The sequence below is a fragment of the Pleurodeles waltl genome, chromosome 6, assembly GCF_031143425.1.
Source record: "Pleurodeles waltl isolate 20211129_DDA chromosome 6, aPleWal1.hap1.20221129, whole genome shotgun sequence".
Classification (NCBI taxonomy): Eukaryota; Metazoa; Chordata; class Amphibia; order Caudata; family Salamandridae; genus Pleurodeles; species Pleurodeles waltl.
This window is the reverse complement of record NC_090445.1, coordinates 328,186,166-328,201,996: the sequence shown is the minus strand read 5'-3', so window position 1 is coordinate 328,201,996 and position 15,831 is coordinate 328,186,166. Positions and strand designations below refer to the sequence as shown.

The window sequence follows — 15,831 nt, the reverse complement described above, 5'->3', positions numbered from 1 at the left end:
GAACATGGCGGTCTGGACCGCCACGCTGGCAGTGGCAGTCATATTCTGAACACATTAGTGAATTAGCTACAAAGCAGCCAGTTCACTACCACCTACAGCCAGGCCAGATACAACCGCCGGGCTAACTGTAGGCACATTCGACCCGGCGGTGGAGGCTGGACCAGCGGTGGGATTTTGATCCCATTTCCACCAGTGATTTCCTGGCGGGATACCCAGCCAGATAATCCCTGGTGGAAAGCATACGGGTGACAGGAATAACCATTCCTGTCATCTGTATGTGACACGCCAGGCCCCCCGCCACTACACTCACCCACCCCCCAAGCCCCTAGATCTGCACCCACCCGAACCCTGAAAGCCGACCCCCCCAACCCTCCACCCCCAAAACCCCATGTAGCCCCCCCCCCAGCTCGACCCCCACCTTCCCCCACCCCTACTTACAGGCCCACCCCAAAGTCCCCCCCCCCCCCCCAATCCTCATTCACCTACATGCACACACGCATACATAAACTCGGACACACCTCCCCCGTACACTCATGCATACCCCCATGCACTTGCGCACACACCTCCCTACCCCCCTTCCCTCTAGGACAGCACTTACCTCTTCCAGCGTGCTGCTCCGGGAGGGAACGAGCTCCCTGGATGCTGCTCTGCCGCCATCGCCGCCTCTCCGTGCACCGCCACGCCTATGAACGCATCATTATAGGCGTAGTGGTATCTGGACTGACGTGGTGGTGAGGGTGGAGCAGCATCCACCGACCGCCAGCATGGCGCCTGGCGGCCCTCACCGGCATCAATGGCGGTGAGGCTCCAGGCGGCATTATTTGGCGAGATGCCGACCGCCCCCCCCCCCACTGGCGGTCTTCCATTGATTGGCGGCGGGGCATCCCGCCAAGTTCATAATGTAAGCCTTTGTCTCTCTTCATTACTAAGATCCCAAGATTTGGAAGTTGCACACTGGTCAAAGCCAATTGGCTGTTGGGGCTCTGCATCTGGGGGCGCGTACAGCCCCGAAAGCCTATATGGGCCTCGCACATCATTTTCTAGCCATCTTATGGCATGCAGAGGTACTGCTCAAAAACATCTGGATTCAGTCGGACTCCTGGGGAATATTCAAAAAGTGAGGAATCTGTAGTTAGAAAGAGCAGTGCCAAAGGTAAGTAACTTGTTTGTCTATTCTACTGCGTTTAGGGAATTTCTAAATATCTAAAGTTAATATAATATAGATTAACTTGTGTTTACTACAAAAACATTACTGTTTACAGTGAAAAACATACTCTTGTATGTGTGTGTATATATACATGTGTGTGCGCATGTATATGTTTGTAGCATGTGTGGCTGTAGATACACATGCCCTGCAAACTTCTGCCATCTAGTGTTGGGCATGGACGATAGCAAGTTGTTTTTCTACAAAGAAGTTTGAGTCACAAGAAGTGTTGTGACTCCTCCGTTGTCCCATAATACACCAGCACGACAGCTCCATATAAGATTGTTTTCTTCCGCCGTTGGACTTGAGAGGCTTTGGCCAGGGCTCCTCATTGGGTCCAGCAACTCTAGAGAAGAATAACTGTCACTTGCATCGAATAGATTAGATCTTATGTCTTCATCTCTGCTTTCATCAACTACACTTGGCAGGTGCCATCAAATTGATGTTTTTCCCCAGAAATCTTAAGGTGAATGTCAAGAATGCACCAAGGACCTAGGCACTGAGTGACACTTTTTCACTTCTGCCCTCATTGTAACGTTAAATATGCCTGGGCTAACCACTACAACGTATTTAACTTGTGTCTTTCCCAGACCTCAACGAGTCAAACTGCAAGGCATGTGTACATTTTGCTGTAGGAAAACCCTTAAACGATGATGGGAGAGATGCTTGGCGTATTACAGCATGTGGTGCAAAAGTCTAACAGACACTCCCAACATCTTTTGAATCGAGTAAATCCAAGACATCAAAGGTGTCAAGGGGCTATAAGAAGAGGAGGATTCAGGACCCTTGACACACAGCCGATGTGAGCAACACAAAGTAAAAGCCTACTTCTCCAGATCTCCTGACATTGAGGGGGAGGTTGAAGAACTTAAGGCGTAAGCTCAGGGATTGAAGACACCTTGTGCCCCAGTGGTGCCTGCCTGTTAGTCTTGAACCCTCGAAGACCGGGCTGTCAAGGCAGTGCACCACTCCCACAAGAGTCTTGCCATCGAGCTTTGAGCCAAGGCATAAGAAGCCAAAGTCTTCAAGGTATGTTCCTCCAGAGCAGGATCAGCATCAAGCAAGGCAAAAGGCAGTGATCCTCATGCTCCATTACCACCGATGACTGCAGATAAACCACACTTGGTATCAAAGCCAAAAGCCTCGTCTGCATGGAAGGTTCAGTCACGCACTCTGCATCGAAACAGTCAACACCTTGTCACTCCACTGACAGTCCTACTTCCGGAGCTGACACTGACGAGCCACAGACTCCTACCCCAAGAGCAAAGTTGAAGCCCCAGAAACATACAGGTTAGGGACCGCCGAGGGATCACTACTTAAGACTCGCAGATATCCTCAGTTAAAATCAAGCAAAAACTTAATTTGCCCAAACACAGGAGGATTGTTGCTAAGCCTTCAGCTCTCCTTAGCACACCAAGGAAGGGACACACTGAACTCCTATACCACCACCAAGTCCTAAGAGGTTAAGGCGCATAGGGCCAGATGTCTGAAATTTCTATTTTCCATTTACTAAATATCAAATCCTTAGAAATCGCTGTTTAGGAAATGCAAAATGGACTGCACAAAAGTAGAGATTTCCTAAAGCAATTCCTACAAAGTACAGAGTAGGAATCGCTTTAGGAAATCACTATTTAATAAATGCTACATCATTTGTTCCTATGGGCCTAAAGGCACGAATGGTTATGCATTTCCAAGTTTGATTTCCTAATAGGAAATTGCACATTAGGAAATGCGAACCCAAGGGTGCCTAGGGGCCCACCGGCCCCCTTAATGCACCCCCAAAAAAAGTGGTGCATGTGTAAAGTGCACAAATGCCCTTGGGGCATTTGCGCTTTACGGGGCATTTTAAAAATGAATTTTGAAAGCATTTTTTAAACTTGCACGTGGTTACCATTGATTTGTAGTCGATGGTAATAGTATTTCCTAAATGCCCATTCCGCATTTAGGAACTGCTTTGTACGTGTATTTTGGAAAATTGTTAGGAAATCCCTGTTTGGGGTTTCCTGTTTAGGAAATCCCTATTTGCGATTCCCTAACTGCCTTTGTACATATGGAAAGGCAGTATTGCATTTCCTAATGGACCAGAATTGCAATTGGGTCCTTTAAAAAAAAAATGTAATTTCCTTTGTACATCTGGCCCAGAGCTACTCGCCCCCCTCCCTTGCTTGCTTTCCACCACTGTCTCCCCACCTCCTCCACTACCTCTCCTTTACCACCACATGATCCTGAGGAGACCGACTCTGACCCAGGGAAACAGTTCCACCCCTCAAGACACATGGGAAGCGCCATTTAGGCCACAAGGGTGGGGGATGGAGATCCTTGGGAAGACTACATAGTTGACCAACAAGATTACCTGGATCATGAGCCGTACCCTGTAAAACCATCCCCACCAGATAAGACTACAACTTATCATGCTGCCATACAGCAGGCAGTCACTCATCACAAGTTACAAATGCATATGATTGAGAACAAGCAGCAATTCTTAGTAAAACCCTGTCCAAAACAGAAAGGTTTGTTATCTACCTTCCTATGCATAAAGGCATGCTGAAGACCACCACATACATATTTAAAGATCCAAAGAAGGTGAGGGTGGTAATCCTTCACATTTAGAAAAAGTATAAACTAGCCCCTATATATCCAACCTGCTTCGGAGGAGCAATTGCCCCTGACTTAGTAGTGCATACAGCATAAAAAAGGGCTTCAGCTGAAACCACTGGATCTGCTCCCCCTCCAGATAGAATCATAGAGGATAGTCCCAACTGGAAAGAGACTCTGCTGGATCACTAGTTCAGTGGAGTGGGTCACTTGTCTAGTTATGACAGTCTTTGGAGGCCATGGAGAAGCTTATTAAGCACCTCCTAAAGAGTGCAAAAAAGAATGAGAAGGTGATTGCTAAAGCAAAAACAATCAGCAATGCTAACATTAGGTATGTCTTAAATGCAGCGGATACAGTAGCCAGTGCTATTAATACCAGCCTACTGCTATAGCGGCATGCCTGGCTTGGGGTCTCAGCCTTTCGACCACAGGTTGCAATAATACTAGCTAACTGTACTACCTCATGGGAAGCATTATAACATATGTAGTCAAGAAAAAGCAGTAGACTACTAGGACATTAATCTCAGTCGCACCAACATGGGCGAGACTGCCATGATTCTCCATGCTTTTACAAATGTCAGTCAGTCCTCACAAGAAGCTCCCCATGTGACCGGACCTTTACACTCATCGGGGCACTTCAGACACCCAGCTCCCAAACCCTACCTTGCAATTTGTTGCCAAGTACTCAAAGTTCAGGTATCTTAATCTGCAGCAAGAATGCATGGGGGTATATGTGAAGCAAGAAACCCCACCATGACTGCTATGTCGCTATTTGGAAAAGGTTTATGCTGTATTGTTTCTCTAACATACAGATCCTTTCTCAGTCTTGGTACAAGACATTAATTCCTATTTGCAGCACCTTTACAACGCTTGATTAGCTTACACTTCAATATGGCTAGATCTCATGGCAATTGCTGCATACCTTCAAAATAGACAGTATTCCTAAAAAGGAGGGGAGCTCTTTTAGACCCTCTGGTCGATCAGCTGTTTGAGAAAATCAGAAAAGACACAAGCATTGTCAAGCCGATGGAAGCCTTACATTCCCCCTATCCAAAACCTTTTTCCCAAACCATGCACAAGAGGAGGAAACGGACTAGAGGAGATCCATTTAAATACTACCCTTCAAGCAATAACAGGCACCATTTCAAGAGCACTAGTAGGGAAAAACCTTTGTGAGGTGCCTTCAAAGGCAGTGGGAGAGCCAAGGGCAGAGTTAGCCTCTCAAGGCCTCCTCTACTAACAAGCAGTGACTCCTCTTGATGCTTCCATCACTCACCTGTTGGGGAAATAATTGCCCAGTTCCTGCCACACTGGGAAACTATCACATCAGATCAGTGGGTCCTCTCCATTGTTCAGGAAGGGTACTGCCTTGAATTCCACAAACCCCTTCCCAGTATCCTTACTCGTCATCATGTGCTAATTTCACACCATTTACAGTGTATGGAGGAAGAGACAGAAGCTCTCATACTAAGGGGTGCCATAGAAGCTGTGCCCAAACACCAAAAAAGTCGAGGGATCCATTCTGTCTACTTTCTTTTTCCCCAAGAAGGACGGCACATTCCAGCTGATCCCCAATCTGTGACTGCTCAACAGGTTCATTTAATCAGAACATGTTCATATGGTCACACTCCAAAATGTTATTTTGTTGCTACAGAAAGGCGACTTTATGGATACATTAGATCTGAAGGGGGTCTACTTTCACGTTCTCATATAGCCAGTGTGCACCATTTCTACCTTATTTTAATGCCAAACAGAAAACAGGACCAGTTTAGGCTTCTCCTATTTGGGGTCACCACAGCCTCAAGGGTATTCACCAAGTGTTTGGCAACTTTTGCAACTCATTTAAGCAGACCTGCAATCCACATGTTTCTATACCTCAACGGTTGGCTGATAAAGAGCAGCCGCAAAAGACAATGCCTAACACACGCTCAACAAGCAATGGTTTGTTTCCACTCACTGGGATTCACTTTCAATGCAAAAAAAAGTCCCATCTCCAGCGGCAGCTAATACAACCCTTTCTGGGCTCAGTGCGCAAACAGGCAAGGCATACCCAAAGAGGGCAGTGGCATTCCACCAGCTGCTGCCTCTTTTTCAGACACATTGTCTCGTTCTTGCATGAACTGAAATAAAACTATTAGGTATGTTGGTTTTTTGCTTAGCAGTTGTCCCATGTGCCAGGCTGCACATGTGGCCGCTGCAGGAATTCTTAGTGTGGTAATTGACACAGGCAGAAGGACACGGGGAGGATCTAGTGTTGGTAAAGCCAAGGGCCCAGCTTTCTTTCCACTGGTGGAACAGCAACCACTATTGGTGGAAAACCCCTTTCTAAACCCCCCTCTGCAGGTGACCATCTCCACAGTTGCCTCTCCCATTGGGTGAGGTGCCCACCTCCAACATATGACAAAGGGGCTTGGTATGCCTATCACCAGGGTCACCACATCAGCTACTTCAAGCTGTCAGCCATCAAATTAGCCCTAAATCCCAATTCTTCAGGGCAAAACTGTACTAACAAAAAACAGACAACATGACAGCCATGTTCTAAATACGAAAGCAGGGAGGGAAACGCTCTCCCCAGCAGTCACAGTTGGCATAGGAAATTTGGCATTGGGCAGTCTGCCACAAAATTCAACTATTAGCAGAACACCTTCTAGGAGTGGACAGTAACTTTGCAGACCTGCTCAGCTGGACATATCAAGAAGTACACAAGTTGGAACTCTACCCCCAAGTCCTACACAAATATTTCCATTGTTCAGGGACTTCACTAACAGTCCCATTCACTTCTCTCGAAAACACAAAATGCTAAAGCTTAACACCAGATGCCCAAACCTTCAGTCCAAGGGCAATGCACTATGGATCAGTTGGTCATGGGTATTTGCCCATGCTTTTCCGCCTCTTTCCCTCATGCCATAAGTAGTCAGGAAGATGCTTGCACCAACACTGGCAAGGCAGACATGGTTGTCCATGCTTTTACGAATGTCAGTCAGTCCCCACAAGAAGCTCCCCATACATCCGGACCTTCTCACACAACATCATTGCCCCTCAGACACCCAGATCCATACAACTCTAGCAATCTGGCACCTAGGTAATTAGAATGCAGGTATCAAAAATGCATGGTAATTGTAGCTGAGGCAAAAAAGCCCACTGCTTGTGTTTGCTCTGAGGCTAAATTGAAAATGTTTGTGCACTACATTTTCTCTAAAAACTTAGGCCATTTCACAGTGTTGGAACAAGACACTACTTTACAACTTGCTGCACCTTTTTACAATGCAGGATTGGCGTACACTGCAATATGGCTACATCTCCCAGCAGTTGTTGCATACCTTCAAAATATACTGTACTCTTAAAAGAATGAGATCTGTTCAACCCTCTGGTTGATCAGATGCTTGAGAAAAATCAAACAAGACACCAACATCGCTAAGTCGATAGGAGCCTTAATATCCCCCTCATCAAAATGACACAATATGCAGCACTCCTCAGTATTTCAAGTGCCTGTTATTAAAGCACTTGTGGAAGGGATTAAATGTATTTTCCCTCCAATAGTAACTCCCGCTCCAAAATGGAATTTAAATATTATACTGTCACAACTGATAGGTCCTTCTTTTGAGCCCCTTAATTTGTGTGCACTTAAGTACTTGTCTTTGAAAGTGACTTTTCTGATATGCAAAAGAAAACCAAACTCCATTAGAGTCCTGCATTCCAATGACGTGTCTTCCTGAACGTTTAAAACAAAAGGAGCAAATATTAGCGAATCATGCAGATAAGGGAATAGTTGTATCCTCTGGAATTGTACACACGCCACTAGTGCCAGTACATTGGTCATGATTCCAAAAGTGAATGATAGACTGAAAGGCAGGAAGCAAAAAGAAATCTAATGGACTTTTCAATTGCACTGAAAGTGTAGCTATCGTTCAAAGAACGCACTGGAATGTGAAACCAGGTGTACTTTAGGTGCAGAGTGGTAAGAAAGCTGATTTGGGATACGAGCGGAATGGCACTCTGAAAATATAGATCCCTGTTCCCCTCTCGTGTGGAGGGACTGCAGTCACTGCATCCTTCAGGCAAGCGACCACCCCATCTAGAAGCGCCTCACTTTCATCTACCCCTGAGGCATGTGATGGAAGCATAACGATGGAGAAGGTAACCTGAATGTCAATGAATTAACTTCTGAAACTATAATCCTGAATACAAGATCACCACCGATCACAAAACCCACTTCCCCCTTCTCCCACCAAGATCAGAAAAGCACTCTGCATAGTCAGGACTTGGGAGATCACTGAGGGGTGAAAGACAAGGTGTGTAGAGATTTTTCAACAAAGGCGCCCCTCTGACACAGCCTACTCACATGAGGGATCTCTGCCACATTTTCTGTGATTTAGAAAGTGCTGCTCTTGTTCAGAGTGAGGAACTGGTTCCTGATATGACTTAACTGCTTATCCTCAGTGTATTGCTCCAGTAATTCATTCAGTTGTAGCCCATACAGCTTTGAGCCCAAAAATGGCAAATAAGAAATTATGTAACATGGGCAGCCTCCAATTTCCATGGTCAGGGCAATATTGGTCAGTGTCCAGATAAGACCGTCCCAAAGGAAGTTGCAGAGGTACACAAAAAAATCCAATATTGTGTCAGATAAAAATTGTACCATGAGGTACCATAGTATCTAAGCATTCAACACAATCCATTGTCTTCTGGAATCCATGATAAATTACCTATAAATCATTCAAAATGGCTTGTGAGTCATATGCATGCGAAGAATAAAAAGCTGAAGTCTCCATACTCCGACTTACCCTCTCACCTTCTTGCCAACCGAATCCAAAGAAAAACTGTCATCAGCTGCCAAAAATGATGACGTGTTAGCCACCAATGAATTGACCTCCGCAGATTAGGGACATTCAGACTCCAATTTCTTCTATGAGTATTGGTGCCTCAACAAGCCAGGCTTCTCAGTGTTCTCTCGTTGCTAATTGTCTTTGATGGCTTTATGAACTAGCAGCGCATTACTTGAGCTGGCCAATACGATCCGGAGAACTCCTTACGCTCCACAAATGTTTGAGAAGCAAGGGCACTCGAGTGTTCTGTAATGTGGACCACTAGCTGACAACTGAGAAGCATCTACTAATTTCCTCTGTGAAATTGAGGCTCTTGGTCTTCAGCCTATTCCACCTCACACAGCTGTAAACCTTTGGTGCTTAGCAATGGTTTAAAGGAAAGCAGTCACTCTGGAGCATCTGAGATGGTCTCTGTATGTCACCGCTTCTGGGTGCTCTTGCAACCTTCCTTCCTGTTAGACCACAACCTTCAAAAGTCATCTCTTCCTCTTCCTGAAGGAGCATATTGTTAATGGACTTCAGTTCGGAGAGTGAGAGCAGCAGCAGCTTAGGCCAGGCTTGGCCTGCACTACCCTGTAATAACCATCCCACCCAAAGCTAATGGCATCCAGAGTGGAGGCACTGAAGGAAAGCAGCATGGAACATAGCAGGTCATTTTGTGACACAATTGGGTATTTCTTGGCTAGAGAAGGTGAAGAGGAATCTTCAAACCATAAGCACGGAGAAAGAGCTGTTTATGACTGAACGAAGAGAAATTCTATTGAATTAATTGGCGAGTATAAGGCAAAGTGTTTGCTTAACACGACGGTGAGTATAACTCTCACGTGGTAAGGATTCGAATGAGGGAGATGGGAAGTGAAGGTAATACCATATTTTAGATTAACACCAGCTCCCTGATCATAAGGGCAACGTAGAGGCAGATCCTCAAATAAGATATACCATGTCAATTAAATCCTGACTATGCCACCAACCCAAAGAGGAGGCAGTAGCTACATTCTGCAAAAATTGTACATTTACACTAACATTCGACACAGTAAACCCCTTCCTTCTTTGTACTACACATCTAGCCCTTACCTTCTGGAGTACCCCCCTCGGTTTTGGAGATATCACTTTTGGCACCTAGTACTGCACTCTTCAGCTATTCTAGGCATGGGAGATTTATGGATCATGCACGCGATAATAATCCTTCCCCTGACTCACAATCTGATACTAGCAGCACAGCGTGCTGCCCGCTCACTCCTCACTAGTACTTGCAAACAAGCACTGGTAAGGAGTAGAAAAAAACTGACCCAAAAAATAGTAGGCCATACAAAACCATAGGGCTCTGCTTGTCCCTCTGCTGCTACTCTAGAGTTCTAGGGGTCAGAATGTATATAGCTATTGTTCAACACTGTACCCCTAAACATTCTTCTCTAATAAACTGCTGATGGTTTGGTGCTGATGATACAACAGATTAAGTGGGCTTAACACACAACCACCCCTTTCGATTTACATGGGTTGTGGGGAAGGAGAAAAACCTATATGGCAACTGTTTGTGTTCCCAAAATAATACCGTCACACACAAAAGCAAACGTGCCCTCGCTGTCCAGAGACCCTTCTAAACTCGGGGGCTCCACCGCCTGTACATAGAAAAATGTGTCTGTTGTGGGCAGGATTCTAAGTCATAGCCGACCAACGTTAAAGAGTGCAGGGAGTTTGCCAAAAATGTTCGGGATTGGCTCACACACCCGCTGATGTCATGCTTCATCATTGGCCATTCTACGCTCGCCACAGCATACTCTAGTGGAGGGTGGGCCCTCGTCATCTGACTGAGGGAAATTATCTAGGGAAAGGGTAGATGAGGGGGGGGTAGTCCGGCTAAAAATCCCTACCCCCTACTCGGAGTGCAATCTAACTTTATTAAGGGTGGAGGAGGGATAATTGAAAACAGAGAGCATGGCAAAGGAGATGCAATTATGACGTCCTTGTCCCTGTTAGGTTAACATGTTTCAGCCCTTCAGTTGCCCCATGCGGGATCCAGGCCTTTCATCAGGACTAAACAGACCGAAAGTGACCCTATATTGTTTCCCCTATTCACAACACTCACACACATCTATTGTGCACATCCAATCTATACCAGATCTCTAATCGCTGGCCGTTTCTTACAGGCGAATATTCCTTCTTGGAAAGCAGTCCTATGAGAAAAACATAAACATACATTTATGTGTCAAAAATGTTGCAGACGACAGACAAAAGTCAAATTATAAGATGCAAAATATAAAACAAAACAGACATGATCATGACGTTTGGTTGCCAGGATCAATGTAATTGGTGGCAAAGTGAAGGGGCCGCATTGGACATCCCCCTGTGTAGAAGTTGTGTTGCATAAATGTGAACACTGCACACATCAAATAGGCTCATGCTTGTGCGAACCCCAGACACCGGTATCATGCCAAAAAGCATGAGCTGTGAAGCGCATGCCCCCTTTGCACTCTCACTCCTAACTCTAACCCTAATTCAGGGATATCCAGGCTTCATGGAGGGGAGGGGTGAGGGACCTCGTAGTTATCCGCCGTAAGGAAGAAACTCACCGGAGATGAACGCATTGGGCTAAAATACCTCCTGATGGTCCCCACACATCATTCATCAGAAGCACTTACTTCTCAAAGGTCACCCCAGCCCAAACACCTATCCGTTTTCCTTACTCCTCCCGATGCTACCGGGTCTTGTGGAAGCTCGAGATTTATGAATAAGGGTGACGAGCCGGCGTGTAACGAAAGAGGTGACGCGACACGACACGCTGTGACCCAAGGGAATTGTAGTCTCAGCATATCTTGTCCTGGTTAAAACTTGCGCTGTTAATGTCTACTTGTGCAGTTTACTGTCTGGCTAGTTTTAGAGAGGACTGCATCGCGGTAAGTCTGCCGCAAGAGGAAGAAAAGAAGGTGGTCCTCCAGAGCGTGAATCCCGGTCGCACAATGTGCCTTAGAGAGTGGTGCGCCAAATAAAAAACTTGCCTCATTGGGTATGGAGTCCGGACTTTTCCACGATACCAGTCCGACACTGACTTGAGCCGTGTAAACACATAATTAGTATTTAGAACCGAGGATGTAAATATCTACTTCTGCAGATTACTGTCTGGCTTATTTTAGAGTTGCCTGCCCCCTGAGTTCCTGGACCGCGGCAAGCCAGCCGCCAACCACGATCTCAGGGTGTGCCGTAGAAATGATGCGGGAACTGTAACCCTGCTGCCTCATAGGAAATGGAGTCCGGACCTGTCCATGCTACCTTTAAAAAACTCCCATGTAGTAAAACTCAAGCCACATAATCACACCGTTGGAGTTTAGAGGTGTTAAAAGTATCCACTCGGTTCTGGAGGGAATTGAGCCATGAAAGCCCCCCAGCCCAATTCGGGGAGCCGCTGTACCATGCAACCCTACTTTACTGCTAAATAGACTCAAGTAGTGTGTACCCATAATACGGATACTGTTCTATCACAACCACTCACGCCAATCTTAAAGTGGGTAACTATTGAGAAACCTCCGATAATAAGCTGCAATCATGAGCAGCACCATGTTTTTTTTTTTTTTTTTTATATGTGACAAAATGTATAAAGAGACGGTAGTCGCAGCCAGAGGCCACGCTACTGTTTGCCTACCAAATACAAACCAAAGGGGGGCATTGTCAATTTTTGAGTAATAGGTAGGAAATCAAGCTAAAAAGAAAATTTTGAGTGTGCATAACCATCAGTATGCCCCCAATGGCAAATATTAGGAACGGGGGATATATTGAGGAGCTATAGCCAGTACTTCCCTCAGGGTGATCTATAATCCTAAAACATCCAATATAGAAATCAGCATAATTAGGTTATGAACATAAAGATGTCAAGCTTAGGCATCCAAGGCAAATGTATCACTGCCATATGCTTTAGAGCATGGGTACTCGCAAACATTTTCCCAGGGGCCAAAAGGTTTGGTCTGTGATGTACCCGGGGGCCGCATTGATGCCAGGGTAGTGGCGGTCAAGTGGGGTGGCTGGGGGGGATTGGTGGCAAGGCAGGTGTAGGAGAAGCAAATGATATACATCTAGTGGCTGAAATAAACAAAGGGAAACCAGAAAACCTGGAATGAATCCCGGCTTACGCAGTTTTCCAAATTGTGTGATCCTAGGCAATTGTTTAGTCTCACTTTCCCTTCTTTTTCTGCATTATCACATTTAAGATGACCTCAAAATACATGATTCATGGTGCGCGCTGCACAAAACCTGCTTCTATGTTTGATTTAATAAACTATAATGTTAATGTATGATAGGAACCCAGGCCACCCATAAAGTGCTCATACCAAGTGACTTGCCTCTTTAATTTACTATTGGTGGTGTTCTCAGGGTAAGGGAAATTATTAATGTTTCAAAATGTATGTCTCCAAATGTATGTTTGAAAACTATCACTTTTAAAGGAATACATCTCAATGCACTGACAAAATAAATTGTACTAAGGCAAAAAGGTTCTGCATGTTAACTAAATACACTTTTTAATTTTGAAGAGACTGTTAGTTTTACACTTGTGCTGCAAGATGTCTTTAAAAATGAAGGCGTTTCTAAAGTTAAGTGCAGGAGGCCCTAGTTACTTCCTTTCTTTAACGCCAATTAAGTTTGAAATAAATGATTGAGTGTGTATTTAATATTTTTATTGTTAGCGCGGAGTCAAGCAAACAGCTGTCCAGTGCTCCTGTTGCCCAAGGGGCCGCATGTAAAGGTCAGAGGGGGGCCGCATGAGGCCTGCGGGCCGTACTTTGAGTATCCCTGCTTTAGAGGCACCAGTATATGGAAGCACATTATTATGTAGTGCAAGGATGCAATATCTGAAAGAGTTAGATTAAGGCCGCATTTGTAACCAGGGTATCCCACAATTCAAACCGAATATGTGGGTCTTCAAACGATAAACCCAAAGCTGTTATCTGTCTAGCTATATTTGATTTGTCTTGTATTAACTCTGAGGAGGGGTGTAATGACCTCAAAAATGACCCACTGGAGATCCCGGTCGGAATGATGTTTCTCCAGATAGTGTTTGGTCATGCATGAGGCACTTTTTTTGTTGTTGTTTTTACACGAATTGTGCTGCAGTGTTCACTGATCCTCAATCGGATCTTTTGAGTTGTCATTCCTATTTAGTTCTTATTACGGGAGCATGTGATCATATATACCACATTCTCAGTATTGCCGTCAGTGTGATGTTTAAGGACCCAGGAGTAGTCAGTGCAAATATCCACCTCTTTCCGGTGTTTAGTAAAGGGGCATGCCACACAGTTACTACAAGGAAAAGGGTCTACTACTACTCGTGGTTCTTTTTTTGGTGTCATTGTCATTATAGGGATGAGTATGTACCAAACTGTCCCTCAGATTCACACTCCGTGTGAATGAGAATAATGGGAGTGCCCACTAATTACCTGTTTTTTTCATTATTTTCCAATGTTTGCAAATTATCTTTTTTACCCTGTTTGACATTGGTGTAAAGGCTGTTACACTTGTTAGTACATCAGTATTGTTGTTACGGGCCCTTTACTTTGCTCGTGAAATCACTCTGGAAGTGTATCTACATGCTTTTAATTTCTCTGTCGGCCTATTCGTTGTATGTAGTTATATCAGAGCAATTCAGCCTAATGTGCAGAAATTGGCCAAAGGGTAAGTTCTCCCTCAGGGACCTAGGATGATAGCTGTCAACCTGCAGTAAACTATTCTTATCAGTAGGTTTATCATGTACCCTCGTGGGTATTGTGTATTCCACAGTCCTAAAGTTAAGGTCCAGAAAAGTGATGGTATCGCCAGCTACTGTCTAGGCAAACTGGATTAAGGGGTCTTGAGTAATGATCCATGTAGAGAATTCCATAGCTGATGTCATCTCTTCTCCATATTATAAGAACATTGTCAATATACCAATGCCAAAATCTGATATTAGCAAGCTATGAATAGGAACTGTTATATATGTGATCACCTTCAAATCGATGAACCTAGAGACAGGCCAGACTTGGCGCGAATGTACTTCCCATTGATGTGCCCGTACTTTGGTGGTACATTGTGTTTTTGTATTAAAAAATAATTTCAGTTAGTGCCAGCCTCCCACAATCAAGTATGAATGCAATAGGTGTGATGGTGTCTACATCTGTTTCCCTAAGGCTATCCACAATGACCTAGAAGGTTTGTTCTTGTGGTATTGAGGTGTATAAGGCCTCTATGTCCATAGTCACAAGTAGGTCAAGATTGGAATAAAAGTTAAAGTTGCTGACGAGACAAAGCACATCTCTGGTGTCTTTTAAGCAAGAGATCATGTTGGTTACCAGTGGTCTTAGGAACCAATCACAAAATTGCGATAATGGTTCCAGAGTGGAATTGATACCAGACACAATGGGACGCCCTGATGGAGGAAATTAGTTTTTATGCAATTTGTGTAAGATCTAGAATAATGTCATTCTCGGTTCCTTAGGTGTCAAAAAAACGTGTCTCCTGAATGGTGATGCAACCAGAGTTCAAGGCCTCTTCCACCATAAGTTTATGGTATTGGAGAGGCGAGGTGTAGGATCTCATAGCTGCTTGCATCCGCCAACAGCCATCTGCATTCATGGTCCTACATTTGAACAGTGAGAATGACTGTGACTCCCTTTTTATCAGCTGGTTTTATGAATATATTCTTGTTAAATTAATTATTTTAAAGCTGTCCTCTCCTTCTTTGATAGATTATCAGAGCTATTCCCAATTTCAATGGCTTCCACCTCGTGGATAACTGTTTGCTCAAAAGCTACAACTGCCACAGGAGTTGTCTAAGTACGTGGTAGAAAGCTGGATTTAGTCCTCAAGCCTGTATTCTTTATCTTACTGTCGTTCTTAGGGGAATTGGCAAAAATGGCCTTGAGGTGTATTTTTGTGAAGAACTCTACCAGTTTACATATAGGTCTGAATCTATCCACCGTAGGCATGGGGACAAAACCTAAGCCCTTATCCAGGACTTCCAGTTGAGACTCAGTAAGAGTGACTTCACTGAAATTGACCACCAGGGAGTTCTGTAGTTTGTACTGAAACTGTAAAGGGTCATAATCATTTGTTGAGGCCGTTGCCACCTCGAACCTGCCTGGTTGTTGCCCTTGGACGTGCTTCTTCTGACCATCTGATTGTGTTCTGCGCACTGCACCGCCAGGCCTCCTCTTTTCTTGTGTCTTGCTCTGCCACGCGCGTGGC

The 15,831-nt window shown here is 44.9% G+C and overlaps 1 protein-coding gene across 1 annotated transcript in view; it reads left to right on the top strand.

The window, feature by feature from the left end:
* The window catches only part of ZFHX2 (zinc finger homeobox 2), a 194,685-nt gene that overhangs the window by 127,746 nt on the left and 51,108 nt on the right, over positions 1-15,831 (top strand). The gene's annotated exons all lie outside the window — the stretch shown is intronic.